Here is a 17,898-nt window from a genome sequence, read left to right on the forward strand (position 1 = left end):
ACTTGCACACTTTCCACACTTTGATCTGCACCTCCTTATATAGTTTTAGCCTTTCTCAATACCTCAGGTCAAAACCATAATTATGTCGATGGTATTCTTTGACGGGATCAATATTATTTTCCGCACTCATTACTATGGGTCAATACCATGGTAGGAACCCCTCGTATTCTTTAACCTTAATTTTCCATCCCATACGTGCTTTTCCTTCTATGAAACTACGTGCATACGTATACGCACCTTTCATTTTGTGTACCTGTGTCTATACGCTACTTGGACTAGGGTAAATAGTGTATACAACTTAATACATTCTTTTTCTTCAATTGCTTGATTCTGATCTGTAATCCTTTGTTCCATCATCCTGTTCTTCTATGATATTCCTTTGTCACCTCTGAATATACCTATTACAATGTGAGTTTCCATTATACATCACTTTTGAACTGATTCCTCTGAACTGCCCTGCATTTTGTCACATATGTAAACACAACTGCCATGCATTCTATCACATCCTATTTATACCTTTATCAAGTAGTCCATTAATCAAATAGGTTGTCATCAAGGATAACTCATCAGTTAGGTTGCTTATCAAGGACAACATTAACACAATCTCCCTGTATCAAACCTTTGACTATTATCTTGTGCCATCATTCTATCACCTTTGATCTGACCTATACTTGATCTGTTACAAGTGAGTTGCCATCAAGGACAACACATGCATCATAATGCCAACAAAAGTGGAGGAATAAGCTCATAAGACCATTTTGGTGAGACCCATATGGAAAACTGGGGTATGAAATCTTCTGGGACCATTTTGAGGCATGAAAAGACATTTTTTGGGGGCTAATTTTTTTTTGCATTAGTGCCACACTTTTTTTCCTATTCTAGACACAAATACCTTTCCAACGGTACAAGAATTGCCTCAATCGAAGTTCACATGCAAAATTTATGCCACTCAGAAGTTGACCTTCTTGTTTTGTCCACCCCAATTTGAGAGGATGCCACATCAACGCCCATTACTCAACGAAATGGGGTTAGCCACGTGATCATGATGAAGAAGAATCTAGAATATTCCATATTGTAACTTTATTTAAGAGTTTAGGTAGTCAAACCTAACCATTAGTAAGATATTGGGTTGTGTTATAACTGGGCCATTGGGAGGAAAAGGGGTTCCATTCTTTTCGAGTGAATTTGTTCCATAGATGAGAAAAGTAGCTGAGAGGGATAGGGAGAGAGAACATAGAGAGGATTTATGTATTGTAGTATCCCACTAGCCACAAGCCTTACTTATTTGTAGTCATGACCATTTTCTATTCATAGAAAGAGAGCAGAGTAGCCTCGCCTCCCACTTAGGTTTTCTCCCAAAAGGGTTTCCGAGGTTATATCTTTTTTCAAATCATGGTTTGTGAGTTTTATTTCATTGTCCTCTATTTTTTGCATAATTATAATTTGTACACATACACAATACACAACAATTTACAAATCCATAAATCTAAATAGAAATAAACCCTCATAGTGTAGATTTTAGTTTAAGTATAGTTAACCAGATTTGTTGTGACAAATTGTCCAATGGAATATTCACAACAGTTTATGGATCATATTGGTATCAAGGTAGGTTTCTTTGGGTATATTGTGGATATTTGCGGGAAATCTATATCGGCTACGTCAAATTTCATAAAACAGTATTCATGGCTGATGAATATGTGAAAAACATTGTGATCCTATAGAGGAGAGGTTTTTGTGGTTGAAAGCACAAGTTGCAAATATAAGTCGTAATGTGAATCTCCTCATGTCATCCCTGAACAATAAGTTTGGGCTATTTGGAGAATATGGGAGTTCTAACACAGAGGATTGATCAGAGGGGAGATCAAGAGATTGAAAAGAAATAGAGGAGTCAAATAAAGGACCCGAAAGATGTCAACCCAATTCGAGTGTCGTGAACCATTCAAAGTCCTTATTCAAAATGGAAGTGAAGTTCGATATCATGGTGTACCAAGGTGAAATCAACACTCTGAAGCTAAATCATTGGTTTCAATAATTAGAAGTTTATTTCAATGTTTATCATATAGAGGAAGAACAAAAGGTTTCATTTGCATGGTTGAAATCAAAGGGCCATGCCTTGACCTAGTGGGAAAGCCACATAGAGACCTTGAGGTTAGGGGGAGATCCTTCAGTGACTAAGAGGGAGGACTTTAAAACCATCATAAAGTCACAAGTTTACCCTATTACATATATAGAGGACCAATGGATTCGGGGGTGGTACTTTAGGAAAAAACAAGGGGAGAGTGTGTAGTACACCAAAAAGTTAAAAAAGATGGCCATAATGTTGGGTATCTCCCCTAATAACCTAGATGTAATTCTCAAATATTTGGGGTGTCTACATAGCCATTTGTATAATAAATTTATGTTTCTTAATCCTAGATCAATGGACGAGGCATGTGCACGAGAACAATACCTATAGAACATAAGCCAAAATAAAGGAAAATCAAGTGGATCGAGGCAGAAGGAGGACCAAGATGCTTCTATGTAGGGGAAGAAGAAGTGGAAATGGCAAAAAGATAAAACTATAGCATCCACAACACAATATTTCAAGGATCCCAATAACCACTACAACCACTGTAATATTGATGGTCATATAGAGGAGAAGTGATGGAAGTTGGATCTGGAGCTTAACCCAAAGAACAAAAATAAAGATAATAAGAAGAAGAATCTCATGGCTATTGATTTGAGCAACCAGATTGAAAACAACTAGAACATGGATGAGAAAACAATTTGTACATCAATGCAAAAGGAGGTGAATCTAAGTAGCCTTGAGAAATAGGAAGAGGGATAAATGACTAAGGTCTTCCACATAAAGGTACAAGTCAAGAAGACAAATATTGATGCTTTTTTTTACTCGGGATCATAGTAGAATCTCATTGCAAAAAACCTAATAAAAAACTAGGATTGAAATCCCATGATCATCAAAGCCCATATCCATTGGTATGGGTAACTAAGGATGGAGAGTTAAAGGTAACAAAACATTGAAAATTTGGATTTTCTATTAGTGCTAATTTCATTGATTAAGTAGAACGATATGTACTTCCCCTTGATGTATATGGGGTAATGTTTGGAAGTCCCTACGCGTATATGTGAGATTTAATATTCATTTGGAGATCCAAACAATAATGGGTTGTCAAGGATGAAAAATCATTCACCCTCAATGCGCACAAAGGAAAGTTGAAAATTTCACTAGTAAGTGGCAACCAAGCCAAGAAAATAATAAGTTATAGGAATAAATTTGATCTATTCTTCTTAAGAGATAATCAATCTATAGTAGAATCAGTTAGAGCAATGGATTCCCATGAGGGGTGTACTAATAAATAGAAACAACAATTATATGAGTTGCTACAGGCATACAGGGATAAGAAGTAGCCATCTGAACCAACAGAGAACTAGTGAAAACAAAGGTTGGAAGGATGACTAGGGAATTATTCTTTATGAGTGCCTTAAGTTCACTAGTTGAGTGGTAGGAAGTGATGACCCAATAACAGTCGTTGTCTAGTAGTTACCCAGGTCGGGAAAGGGTTGGTTACCCAATGCCTAATAACAATCATTATATCAATCTAGTAGCCATCGCCATCGAAATAAGAGTTCTATAAAGTTCTATTTAGCCTCTTACTTGTGGGTTGTTTGGAAGCTCAGACTTGCCTAAATTTCACAAGTAAGGTCGAGGAAAGGTAAGGAAGATGAAGGTTTTCTCTAGCTGGAAGGCTGCCTTACCTAAGCTCTACTAAGTTTATCCCTTCTCACTCATATGAACCCAGTATCCCAACCAATATTAGGTAATATCTTGGTCTTTTTGAGTGGAAGAAATAAAGGGTTAGGTCCTGGTTAGCTAGCTCTACACTTTGAGGGGAAGAAAAAAAGGGCCTTTTAGTCCCTTACTCCACTGGAAATCATCAGCCAGATAAGGGATCTTTCATGTCAAAACATAAGCTCTATTATCCTTCCTTGGATGCCTACAAGTGTTTGGATCAGGTAAATATATATCTCTCCTTTCTTAGATAGTAAGGAGATGAGATAAACCTTTTTTATCTTCCAGTCAAACCTTACCCCATATCCATCCAGTATCCTTAAAGTATGGAAAATAGGTTTTCTTATTCCAACCTTACCTTAAGGCTCCTTGAAGTATGGTATAAGGATTTCTTTCTTACAACCTTATCGAGGAAAATGAGAACCTTTTTATTCCAGTCTCTTTCCTTAAGCTTTCTATAACTAGATATTGAGTTATTACCCTACCTTCCAGTCTAAGCATTCCATTCAAGTCAATATGGAGGAAGATTTCTTATTACCTCTCTTGTTATTCTAGTAATAGAATTATCCTCCAACTAGTATGATATATATCTATTCCATTAAGAACAAATAGTACAGTTGATATCTATTTCAAGTAGTTAGGATGATTCAAAGAAAAATAGATTATCTTAGTGCCTCCCTAATTCTTCTCAAAACAACCTCTCTTAGTACAAAAAATAGTTAGTACAATTTAAAGTCCAGTAATATGGCATGAGTCCCTTCCTTTCTTCTCTACCTTTACATATAAGCTAGATGAGTGGGTGGAGTAATTAAACCTTCTTGATGATAGGGCACTGGCTCGAGTTTATTTCCCTACTACCTTTTTGAGATTCTCTTATTAACTGAATGAGTACGAGTAGATGAGTATGGGTAAGGCTTATTCCATACCCTTCTTAAGCCTTCCTTCTTAAATAAGATTTCATATATGAATGAGGGAGTTTGAATGTTTCAGGTAGATGAGTTTGGGTAAGGCTTCCTCTCCTAGTTTCTCTTCTAAACTTTCTTAGATAAGCTTAATTAGTATCATTCTTATGTTAGCCTATTCCGATCACATGGTAGAGGTAATGGTTACACACGGAAGGAGGAGTAGAATTATACTTGTGAACCATACTGATGTGTTTCAATGATGTATGTTAACTAAGTCCTAGTGTGGAGCAACACTCCGTGAAAGCAATTACATATTCAAATTTTTTGAACTGGGGCAGCACAATAAGAAGAACTAATGTATTTCTATAAACAAGTTACCCTTTGGTTGAGTGGGATTTTTTCCTCCTTTCTCGATGTAGACAAGTAATAAATTCCTCTCCCTTATGGTCTCACTCGTTCCTTCCCCTTAGAGGGAAAGTAAATTCAATTTCCTTCCTCTCCCTTATGGTCGTGAGTTCCTTCCTAAAAACTTATCAATTTTTTTTATGCAAACAAAAACTGAATGATGTCAAGGATATTTTGTCATCCCTGACTTGAGTTGCTGATCCAACTTGGTGAAATCATTAAAGAATTTCCTAGTAATGACTCATTAATAAAGGTACTATAAAGACTTCGAAGATTTAGATCCTATCAACCATCCATCTCCTATTTACTTGTCTAATTTCTATTACTAGAGATAGAATAAGGATCAAACAAAACTCCATAGACACATGCTTTTATCATGGGTGGAAGAAAAAATAAGGCCAAGGAGAATTGTAAGTACATAAGCACATAGAAACCTTCATATCAACATGAACCCTCCCTCCATATAACGCTAAGTAAGGTCCTCAGGTAGTGTAAAGCTAGGCTTAGTAAGGTCTTTATAAGTCAATGAAGGTGGGCCCATTTGAGAGCTAAGTGAAGTAAACCAGAGAGGGATGCATATTTATGTAGGTAATTTCACCCTTATAGATAGATGTAGATGGTGGTTGGCCAACAGATCAATAAGGGTTTACCTGCAGTACTAAGGTAAATATTATCATGAAGTTAAATACTATCCTCCAACCAACCGATAGCAGCATTCAAATACATATTTACTATTTTATTCCCTCAAATTATAGACAATGCAAGGTCTTCATAGTTGGGATAAACCATATATTTCTTTCTTCCCCTCAAATATTTCCTATGCATCAGAGCTACCATGAGGATGTAAGGCTTTCTATGCTACAGGAAATGTTGACTTGATAAAACTAACTCTCTCCCATTTTTGGTGTTGCTCCATCAACCCAAAGCGAAGGGCGAGATGGGATGAAATTGAATTAATAAAAGAAATAGAGAAGTGGTCTGGATGGTAGTAGGCCCAGGAGATATATTTATATAGAAGGGAATTATAAATCTATAGGTAGGTCCCGCCCAAAGGGAGGAAGTCTGGGTGGGCTATTTGATATATAAGAAAAGGCCTGATAAGGCCCAGTGAGGTAAGAATCTACCTCTATCCATTTCAATAGATCAAATGATAGGGAAAGTATCTAAATATAAGGAGTGAAGCCACTTGTCCTTATGAGGGAAAGGAATTTCCCCTTGTTCGGGATCTAGTCGCAGTGTTGTAGGAAAGGGATTACTCAATAGGCCCCCTCTTCTAACGAGATCTACACTCACACCACCAAAAAGGAAGGTGGAAGGGTGATGGAATATGGTTTTGTATATTATCATAGGATTAACTTGTTGAAGGATATCGGTTATAGAAGAGAGAGAATGTGTTTGTAGCTTCACCATGCACGAATCTGAGCTAAGGCACCTTCCTACCCTCACTAACCCTTCCCCTTTCCATAAATTCTTGCCTTGAAAGAGGTTTACCGCTAGTGGTTAATAAAGGATTAATAATTTATTAAGTGGGTGAATAAAAGATCTTCTTTATACTCTTCTAGGAAGGGAAAAAAAATTATCTATAGCCATAGTTGGAGAACGAGTCCAAAGCCCCTATATGGATGGGGTAGGGGTGATCGAATGCAACTTTATTTCCCTACCTATGAATCACCACTTTTCCAATGTAAGCACCTATTTTTATTGGACGAGGGAACCAAACCAGGGAGAAAACCTATTGTTGAATCTATTGAAAGGGAAGTAATATCTTACTTAGTTTTAACGAGAGAAACCAATAAGCCCTTTGAAGCAAGTAGGAGAGACACCAATACCGCCAAAATGAAAGATTGAAGGTTACCATGCTAGAGGGAGAAGGGAGATCATTTGGAATGGAATATGTGAATGAAACTGTAGGTTTTAACCCTGTACATAAATTACCTGCAAACGAATTCTTAAAAAATAGAAAATATACAATGGCGAGAAAAACAAAAACAAATACATAGAGATTTCCCCTGGATCCCAAAACTGGGACTACCAGATTGATTTTTCATTATATTCCTTTCAATGTTACAATACATATATATACATGCTAAAGCATCCATAAACCCCAATCCATTCCATTAACCCTGGATTAGAACATAAATGTAGTTCCCTTGATCAGATCTACAAAATACCATGGGCAAAAAACCATCATGCCAAAACCATGTGCGAAAACCATGCACAAAACCATAGGTAGGTCCGCCCACCTAATATAGGGTCCAAAAAAAAATTCCTACAGGGGGGCTACCACTCCTCGATAGGGGGGAATCCGCCCCCCCTGTGACCCCCCCACTGTGCCTGGCTCAACAAAGGGGGGGCTGACTGCCCCCCCTCTAACCCCTCGACTTCATGCTTGGGGCTAGTCGTGGACAAAATATAACACACATCCAACAGAAACGATGTTGATCAGCTGCTAAAGAGGGAAGGGATAGAAGCAAGATAATTTGGAGTGAACGTGTGGTTGGGATATGACATGATATTGGAGGCCTGGATAAACCCACTTAAAGAATATTGGACCAATTAGATTGGAAGAGGGACCTTTGGACTCAACCTTTCAAGGGAAAATGGAAGAAAATAATTCCTTTTGGAGGAAGTGCAGTTGCAAGATAATAATAATTAACATTAGAGTTAGGGGTTGATCTCGTGTCAGATGGTTATCATGTTATAACGTGCTATAAGAATTGGTTCGTTCCCCCACCTTTATTCGAGGCTATCTAACTTTTCTCACTTTCTATGGTGTTACCTTCCAACATGTACCCTACTTAGCTACCAAGATTTACATACTCACATACTCACTAGCGAACTAATTAGCATTACACCACACTTAATCTTTACTTGAAAATATTCTAATGGCCAGGAGAGCACTACAGGAAAGCTCACTATGGGAGGTGCCTCTTTATTGCATGAAGTCAAATGACTCACTAGTATTACTCTTAATAAAGCATCGAGCCTCCACCTATTAATATAATAATAGTTCGACCGATCTTAAGAGATCCTAAAGGAACTCAACCTTTAGGTCTTGTTGATGGTGCGAGAATCTGCCAACAGTAAGGGGGTCTCCTCGGCATACAGTCCCAATTAGACATCACATTGTTTGGGATAGTGTTACACAACATTTTGTCACTGTCTCAGTACTCCCCATTCCTTGATCCTATAGGACCTCTACAGTGAACCCCGCATGCTTTTCCTTCATGGAGAAACTCCCATTATGTCCCTCTTCATTAGCAAATTATTTCCCTTTTGCACCATTTCCCCTGAAACTTCTGTTTTTCCCAATTTACAAGACTAACGCTAATGGCCTTTGTTATGAAACCAGCTCAAGAGAAGATAGAAAAGATAGATCAACGCCTTATAATTCAACCTCTTCGAGGGGGCAACCTCCTTTACATTACATAAATGAACAATTATTGGATGATACAAATGAAAAGACCTCCTTTCTATATATAGGAGTCTAAGGGGTCATAACATAATCAGAGCCGACATAACAATAATAATGTAAGGGCACAATAATAACAATAGTGGGCTTCTATGGGGCACAATAGTAACAATATGGGCACTACATGGGTACAACAATATAATAAGTGGGTTATACTAATAACAATAAGGGGTTACACTAGTAGTATAGGGGCCTAACATGCCCCCCTCCTTCAAAAAGCTTTGTCCTCAATGCTTGAGTAGTTCTTGATGCTTCTGTATAAAATTCTTGTCCTCCCATGTGGAATCTTCAGCGGGTAAGTTCTTCCACTTGATGAGATACTCTGAAATTGATCGATTTCGTAGCTGTCAGGTTCTTGTTTCTGTGATTGCTCCAGGTTCCAATATGATTTTTCCTTCCTCTTCAATTTCTGGCAATATTGTTTGAATTGGGATCTTTTGAAACTTTTGAATAAGTGGCCATACTTCTTCGTCCTTCTTCCATTCATCCCTTGCTTCGTTTATCCAATCTGGTTGGATAATATAAATAGCACAAAACAATGCTTCCACATCCTCATCCTTGAAGAGTCTTCCCATTCGGTAAGGTCGCCATTTTTTAAGTGCATGTAGTATTGCCAACATTTCCTTCTCATATATAGCTTGCTTGAGACGTAGCAGTAAAAATACCCAATCACCTACATCAAAACCTTTTTCACTACAATGTTTATCTACCTGTTGTTTCGTTTGATTTTGCACCGAAGTGGTGTTATCCTTTAAAAGTTGGAGAACTTGTTGTTGATGCTCGATGTGATCTTTCACTGCTTGAACCTTTTTCTTCTTGATATGTCCTTCTATCTCTAGAGTTTGAGGAGTGGTAATTTCTTCCAATCCTTTACAAGATATGGTCGGATTCATTTCTTGATGCTCGATGTGATCTTTCACTTCTTGAACATTTTTCTTCTTGATATGTCCTTCTATCTTGATAGTTTGAGGAGTGGTAATTCCGGCCAATGCATTACAAGATATGGTTGGATTCATTTCTTCTTTCTCGATGTGATCTTTCACTTCTTGAACCTTTTTCTTCTTGATATGTCCTTCTATCTTAAGAGTTTGAGGGGTGGTAATTCTTGCCAATGCTTTACAAGATATGGTCGGATTCATTTCTTCTTTCTCTGGGGTTGATTTCTGGTGTATATACACTTCTTTTGATGTTTCTTGATCCTTTTCTTCCTCCTCTTCATAATATATGTAAAATAATTTCTTCTCAGCACACTTATGACCTTTAGTGCATTTGCTATCACAATTGTAACAAAGCCCTTTTTCTCTTTTTTCTTCCAATTGTTGTGGTGTCACCCTTGTAGGTTGTGGAAGGCTAGGAGAAGGAAAACTTACATAATTATAGTTGTGAGTGGTTGGATTCCTTGTTTCCATAATTTCGCTTTCAATTTTTCTTGCCCACTTGAATGCCTTCTCCAATGAATCAGGTTCCCAAAGACGAAGCTCATGTTGAATGTTATCCTTTAAAGTACCTATGAAGACATCAATCCTTTGCTTCTCTGGAATATCATTTACCCTTATATTCAATTTTTGAAAGTCCTCAATGTGTTCTTCCATTGAACACTTTTGTTTGAGATTTATCAATTGGCTAAACAAGGTGTTTCTCTTTGTATCCTCATAATGTGCTATCATTTCCTCCGTGAAAATTGACCACGTAACAAGCGGTTTACGAGAAAAAAGCCCTTTATACCATAAAAATTGATCTGGTTCTAAATATAAAGATGCAATACATACCTTTTGTAATAGTGGTACACCATATAGATCAAAATATTTCTCCATCTGTAGTCTCCAATTTACCAGATCCTTGCCATCAAACTTCCTCATCTCGATTTTCTTGATTTTAGGAGCTCGATCTTGAAACGACTATAACTCTGTAATTTCAGACCTTCCAGTTTTGAAATTGTGACCTGCAGTAGCCCTTTGTGTCCTCTTTCTAATGCCACAAGTCTAACCCAAATTGGATTCTCCAAGGAAGAGTTATGCGAAATCTCCCACAGTGACTTGATTATAGACTAGTTCAGTAGAGCGAACTTGTACGACGTGCCACGAGTCACTGTTTCAACCTTTGGATCTGAAAAATGCATACAAGAAACTGCAATCCGTCCTCTTTCTGTACCTTCTTACGAAATTTCAATCTGATCCCTAGAGAGAAAGTTATGACGATTTTCCCCAGGTCACCTGTTTTGAATGTAATTCAGGAGTCTGCAAAAAGACCAACTTCCTTAGATCATATCTCCGCAAAAATCATGCGAAAAGCTCTGAAATTTGGACTCAAGGTTCAGCAAGATTTCTTCTCAAATGGGTTTGTTTTTCGACTTCTGAAATGTCACAGAAAAAAAGTTATAGCGAAAATGCCACGATGACCTGTTTGCAGCAGCGAAACCCTGGAATCCAAAGCTCTGATACCAAATGTTATGAAATCAGCTCAAGAAAAGATAGAAAAGATAGATCAACGCCTTAGAATTTAGCCTCTTCGAGGGGGAAACCTCCTTTACATTACATAAATGAACAATTCTTGGATGATTCAAATAAAAAGACCTCCTTTTTATATATAGGAGTCTAAGGGGTCATAACATAATCAGAGCCGACATAACAATAATAATGTAAGGGCACAATAATAACAATAGTGGGCTTCTATGGGGCAAAATAGTAACAATATGGGCACTACATGGGTACAACAATATAATAAGTGGGTTATACTAATAACAATAAGGGGTTACACTAGTAGTATAGGGGTCTAACATGTTATGAAATCAGCTCAAGAAAAGATAGAAAAGATAGATCAACGCCTTAGAATTCAGCCTCTTTGAGGGGGCAACCTCCTTTACATTACATAAATGAACAATTCTTGGATCATACAAATGAAAAGACCTCCTTTCTACATATAGGAGTCTAAGGGGTCATAACATAATCAGAGCCGACATAACAATAATAATGTAAGGGCACAATAATAACAATAGTGGGCTTCTATGGAGCACAATAGTAACAATATCAGCACTACATGGGTACAACAATATAATAAGTGGGTTATACTAATAACAATAAGGGGTTACACTAGTAGTATAAGGGCCTAACATGCCCCTCTCCTTCAAAAAGCTTTGTCCTCAATGCTTGAGTAGTTCTTGATGCTTCTGTATAAAATTCTTGTCCTCCCATGTGGAATCTTCAGCGGGTAAGTTCTTCCATTTGATGAGATACTCTGAAATTGAACGATTTCGTAGCTGTCGAGTTCTTGTTTCTGTGATTGCTCCAGGTTCCAATATGATTTTTCCTTCCTCTTCAATTTCTGGCAATATTGTTTGAATTGGGATCTTTTGCAACTTTTGAATAAGTGGCCACACTTCTTCATCCTTATTCCATTCATCCCTTGCTTCGTTTATCCAATCTGGTTGGATAATAGAAATAGCACAAAACAATGCTTCCACAGCCTCATCCTTGAAGAGTCTTCCCATTTGGTAAGGTCGCCATTTTTTAAGTGCATGTAGTATTTTCAACATTTCCTTCTCATAATTAGCTTGCTTGAGATGTAGCAGTAAAAATACCCAATCACCTACATCAAAACATTTTTCACTATGATGTTGATCTACCTGTTGTTTCGTTTGATTTTTCACCGAAGTGGTGTTATCCTTTAAAAGTTGGAGAACTTGTTGTTGATGCTCGATGTGATCTTTCTCTGCTTGAACCTTTTTCTTCTTGATATATCCTTCTATCTCTAGAGTTTGAGGAGTGGTAATTTCTTCCAATCCTTTACAAGATATGGTCGGATTCATTTCTTGATGCTCGATGTGATCTTTCACTTCTTGAACATTTTTCTCCTTGATCTGTCCTTCTATCTTGATAGTTTGAGTGGTAATTTCGACCAATGAATTACAAGATATGGTTGGATTCATTTCTTCTTTCTCGATGTGATCTTTCACTTCTTGCACCTTTTTCTTCTTGATATGTCCTTCTATCTTGAGAGTTTGAGGAGTGGTAATTCTTGCCAATGCTTTACAACATATGGTCTGATTCATTTCTTCTTTCTCTGGGGTGGGGTCCTGGTGTATATCATATTATTTTTCTTGATCCTTTTCTTCCTCCTCTTCATATTCTATGTAAAATAATTTCTTCTCAACACACTTATGATCTTTAGTGCATTTGCTATCACAATTGTAACAAAGCCCTTTTTCTCTTTTTTCTTCCAATTGTTGTGGTGTAACCCTTGTAGGTTGTGGAAGGTTGGGAGAAACAACACTTCCATCTTTATAGCTATGAGGGGTATGCTTCTTGGTTTCCATAATTTTGCTTTCCAGTATGTCACAAAGCCCTTTTACTCTTTCCAATTGTTGTGGTGTTACTCTAAAGAAGGTGTTTCTCTTTGTATCCTCATAATGTGTTATCATTTCCTCCGTGAAAATTGACCATGTAACAAGTCTTTTACGAGAACAAAGCCCTTCATACCATAAAAATTGATCCGGTTCTAAATATGAAGATGCAATACATACCTTTTGTAACAGTGGTACACCATGTAGATCAAAATATTTCTCCATCTGAAGTATCCAATTTACCGGATCCTTGCCATCAAACTTCCTCATCTTTCTTTTTCTTGATTTTAGGAGCTCGATCTTGAAATGACAATAACTCTGTACTTTTAGATCTTTAAGTTCTGAAATTGTGACCTATAGTAGCCCTCTGCGTCCTCTTTCCAATGCCACTAGTCTGATCCAAATTGGATTCTCCAAGAAAGAGTTATGCACAATCTCCCAAGATGACCTGATTATAGACTAGTTCAATAGAGCGAAATTGTACGACGTGCCATGAGTCACTGTTTCAACCTTTGGATCTGAAAAATGCATACAAGAAACTAAAATCCGTCCTCTTTCTGTACCTTCTTACGAAATTTCAATCTGATACCCAGAGAGAAAGTTATGACGATTTTCCCCAGGTCACCTGTTTTGAATGTAATTCAGGAGTCTGCAAAAAGACCAACTTCCTCAGATCATATCTCCGCAAATATCGCGCAAAAATCTCTGAAATTCAGACCCAAGGTTCAACACGATTTCTTCTCAAATGGGTTTTTTTTGCGACTTCTGAAACGTCACAGAAAAAAAGGTTATAGCGAAAATTCCACGATGACTTGTTTGGAGCAGCGAAACCCTAGAATCCAAAGCTCTGATACCAAATGTTATGAAACCAGCTCAAGAGAAGATAGAAAAGATAGATCAACGCCTTAAAATTCAGCCTCTTCGAGGGGGCAACCTCCTTTACATTACATAAATGAACAATTCTTGGATGATACAAATGAAAATACCTCGTTTCTATATATAGGAGTCTAAGGGGTCATAACATAATCAGAGCCGACATGACAATAATAATGTAAGGGCACAATAATAATAATAGTGGGCTTCTATGGGGCACAATAGTAACAATATGGGCACTACATGGGTACAACAATATAATAAGTGGGTTATACTAATAACAATAAGGGGTTACACTAGTAGTATAGGGGCCTAACAGCCTTGTTGAGATTTTCTGTTTTGGAGCAAAATAGGAAAAATCTCAGCTGATGACAACAATAGAAATTCAGTTCCTAGATTAGCTCCAGGTTGTTGGGAGGGAGTTAATGCCTCCTATATTTGATGTGAGTGAGTTAATGAGGCTGTTAGATTCTCTATGCTATATAACAGGCAACCATTCGGATGGTTTGCTGAGAGGGTCAGAGTTTTGTGAGGATTTCATTATGTAATCTCCAGTTTGAATAATAAAATTGCCGATGCCTATGTTTGGTGGACGTAGCCCAGATTGGTTGGGTGAACCACGTTAAAAATACTGTGTCATATGTGCTTGATTGTTCTGCTGTGTTAAGTTTATTTAAGTTTCCAGTGCCTCTGGATTCCAACAAGCCTTTGTCTCCCCCATGCCGATGTGCAGAGATTAGCACTATTCCCCGCGCCGATCAGTGCGACTGAGCTATGATCCAGTCATGTCGGTCCTGTTATGGAAATTTTTTCAAATTAGAGATGAAGCTTCCATCTCTAGAAGCTCTGTAACAAAAGTCTGGTAAATGGTTTGGCTGGATGGGGTCAAGGATGACAGTTTGGGCTCCTTTCCCCTATAATGATGGAACTACCTCAAGAGATAAGTCCTTCTCCCATGAGAAGAGGATCCATCTCCCATTCATCTTTCCTATATAAAACTCCCTTCTTCCCAAGCACAAAATAGTGACATAGCTAGAGTGTTGGCTGAGTGTGAGTATACTATTTTTATTTGACAAGCAAGCTATTACTAGTTGTAGCCATATAGTTGTGTGAGAGAGAAGTGTGTTATGGTTTGGAGTGAAGCTTAAAGGGAAGAGTCTTTAAACTATTGTTGTTTCAAGCCATCATGAAGTGCTAGAAGAAGTGTGTGGGAACCTGGTCTTGTCAGAGGAAGACTGCAACATCAAGACGAATGGTTGTAATCTCTCTTTGATGTTAATATATGCAACTATCGATTGATTTCCTACATGTTTTGTAATATTACATATTCATGTCTTGATGCTTCTTGACTCATTAAGTAGGTTGAATTGGAATTTGTCTATCATTATGTTTATGTGTTGTTGTTCTTTACTTGTTTCAGGAGCTTGAAGAAGGAAGTGAGAGATTGCTGGAGCGAGCAAGCGAGGACATCATCAAGCAGGATAAGCGACCAAGAGGTAGGCCCTCTTGATTGATTCTAATCTAAGGAAATATTCCATAGAATGTATCTGTTGTGGCTAGACCCATTATCGGGCTAGAGGAATTCGTTCATGTCTGCACTTATAATTTTACTTCACCACAAATTGGTGACTCTGCTGGGGAGATCCCATCTTTTTGTTTGTTTTGGATTTCATGATTTCGTGAGAACTTTGCTAGTTTCGCGTTTTCCCTTTTGTTCTGTTGCTTTTCTCCTGCTTACTGGCTTAAGTCTAAAAATCATAGTAGCAGATTTGGTCCCTGTTTTGATTTTTTTTTTTAATTTTTCTTAGTTTCCTCAGACAGCGTGTTTAATCAGCTGATAGTCGCGCCGATCAACGCAAATTGCAGAGGAACAGTCGTGCCGACCCGCCTCTGGCGCTTGTTGTCAGTTAGGCAGTCGCACCGATTCCTGTAAGTGAAGATTAGGGCTAGATCCCAATCTTGGCCAGTGTGTTTTGCTCTTGTGTTTTTGACCCTGTGAGCCTTTTGACTGTTTTTCTCCCTGATTAGAAAGCTAGTTTTCGTTTGGTTTTTCTTTCTTGTAGGTTTTTCATCTCGATGTTTGATTGATAGAGTCATTGAGTGGCCAGTGACACTAGGACATCTAGTTAGTCATCCATTCATGAGCTTGTGGACTCATCGAGTCTAGTTGTGGGTGTGTTTGCTCCTTGCATTTGTTTTTGGTCCCTCTTACGACTTTAACCTCTTCTTGCACAAGTTTGAAAAAGATTTGTTTACTAGTTTGAACGTCTTTTTCCAGCATAGATTACATTGTCGGTCTTGTGCTTGGCAAAGTTGGTGCTTAGTCGATCTGAATGAACTTATCTTTCCTTATTTTCATCTACTTGAAGAGCTCATAGTCTCGAAAAATTTCTCATTGAAAGATTGTATGCGAAAGTTTGTTTCGTTGCTTTATGAGAAAATATGAAATTCTAGCCTATTGCTTCATTATGATTCACATCTCTTAGAAACTAGAATTGCATCAGCATTTGAAAAGGAAGAGAAATTTTTTCATTTCAAAAGGACTAATAGATAAGTGCTTGTCAGGAAATTAGGAATTGGAATGCATTTTTCATTAGTTTATTTTTTCAAAAAGTGAAGTAGTGGAAAATCATTTCGTTTTCAGTTTCTTGATTGTTTGCATTTGATTGAGTAGTTTCTACCCTCTCTAGTGTAGTCATTTCATCGAATTGAAAGGGTCTTGTCTCATTTAGTTGCATTTTAGTTTTTTCGAGTAGCATCGCTAAGACCTGAAAACTGGAACTTAACTCAAGATCAACTCTAAAATGAAGTCAATTTACCTAAGGCACATTTGACGTTAATGATCACATCTAGAAGGTCTAGGCTAGAGACGTGTTCCAGCGTCTGTAAACCTAGTAGTTGTCATTAGCCCCGACATTAGACAGTGCTAGCACGGATTTGTGCTCCCCGTACCATTGCGTATATAATGGGAGACCCCACTAGGCTCCAATCCTTTTATCCTTAGGAAGCCGAGTCGGTTGCCTTGCGAATGTGATACACCGAACACAACATTCGAGGAGATTTCTTGCTCGTACTTCTTGGTTTGCTAGGTGGTATTCTACAGTTCACGATTGCTTGGTAATCATGTTTACCTAGATCATCCAAAGTAGTCATTTGATCTTTTTGACTCATTAAACTTAAAATATCATCCGAGGACTTGTCCTTTTGAGCTCGTTTCCAATCGAAAGTGATAGAGTCATCTTTGCTTCTTTCTCGACTCTTTAAAAGTGAAAGAACACCAGTCTTTTATGCGTCTTAAATAATTGATTACCCACGATCCAAAACATCCTGTTATATTTTTTGACCAAATCGTGAGTTCCCATAAAAGGACATTTTAAAGCCTTGAATTTATTTGTTCTGTCAGCTAAGACAAGGTCATCGTGGTTGAACCATCTAGTTCACCCATTTCCTCTTCCTCTCCTCCGTCTGAAAGATTGTTTGAGGAGCCACTTCCTGAGTTATCAGAGCCATTTGAGGACCAAAATGTTGAACTCGTAATTGTCTTGAGTGTTCAACCATTATCATCTCGTCCTCCAACTACTTTCAATTTAGGGTCATTTGCTGGTCTTGACCCGTATTCTCCGGATAATCCCATTCGAACTCCAGAGAACTCGCCAACCAATGATGGTCATCTTGGACTGGTTATCTATCCTTCGAACCCTTTGTTTGACGTTGTTGAGATATCAGCACAGCGCCCTTATAGTCTGTACGATAAATCGGGTGTTCCTTTGGAACTATCCCCTAGTACATGTTCGGTTGTCCGTCGTCGTTTGTTTCTAGATATGGAACCCAAGGGCGATGCTCCAGTCACTTCTCCGGATGAGTCTGAAGTCTCAACTCCACACACTGTTGAGGGAGAAGAATTGCAGTTGCAGTTCCCTCCCAAGGGTTTCCCTTATTCAGAAGGTATTCTCGCCAGCTTGCCACCCGGCTATGTGTCTTTAGGGCACTTAGTTTTGGGCACATTAAGTGCCTCATCACTCTACCATAACTCTATTTGGGCATCAGGTGTCAAACCTACGTCAGGTCCGTTTGTCACGAACACAACCTCCCAACCAGTTGTTACTTCAGTCCC

The sequence above is a fragment of the Pinus tabuliformis genome, chromosome 4_1, assembly GCF_031772625.1.
Source record: "Pinus tabuliformis cultivar Carrire ecotype Pingquan chromosome 4_1, CPIR1, whole genome shotgun sequence".
Taxonomy (NCBI): Eukaryota; Viridiplantae; Streptophyta; class Pinopsida; order Pinales; family Pinaceae; genus Pinus; species Pinus tabuliformis.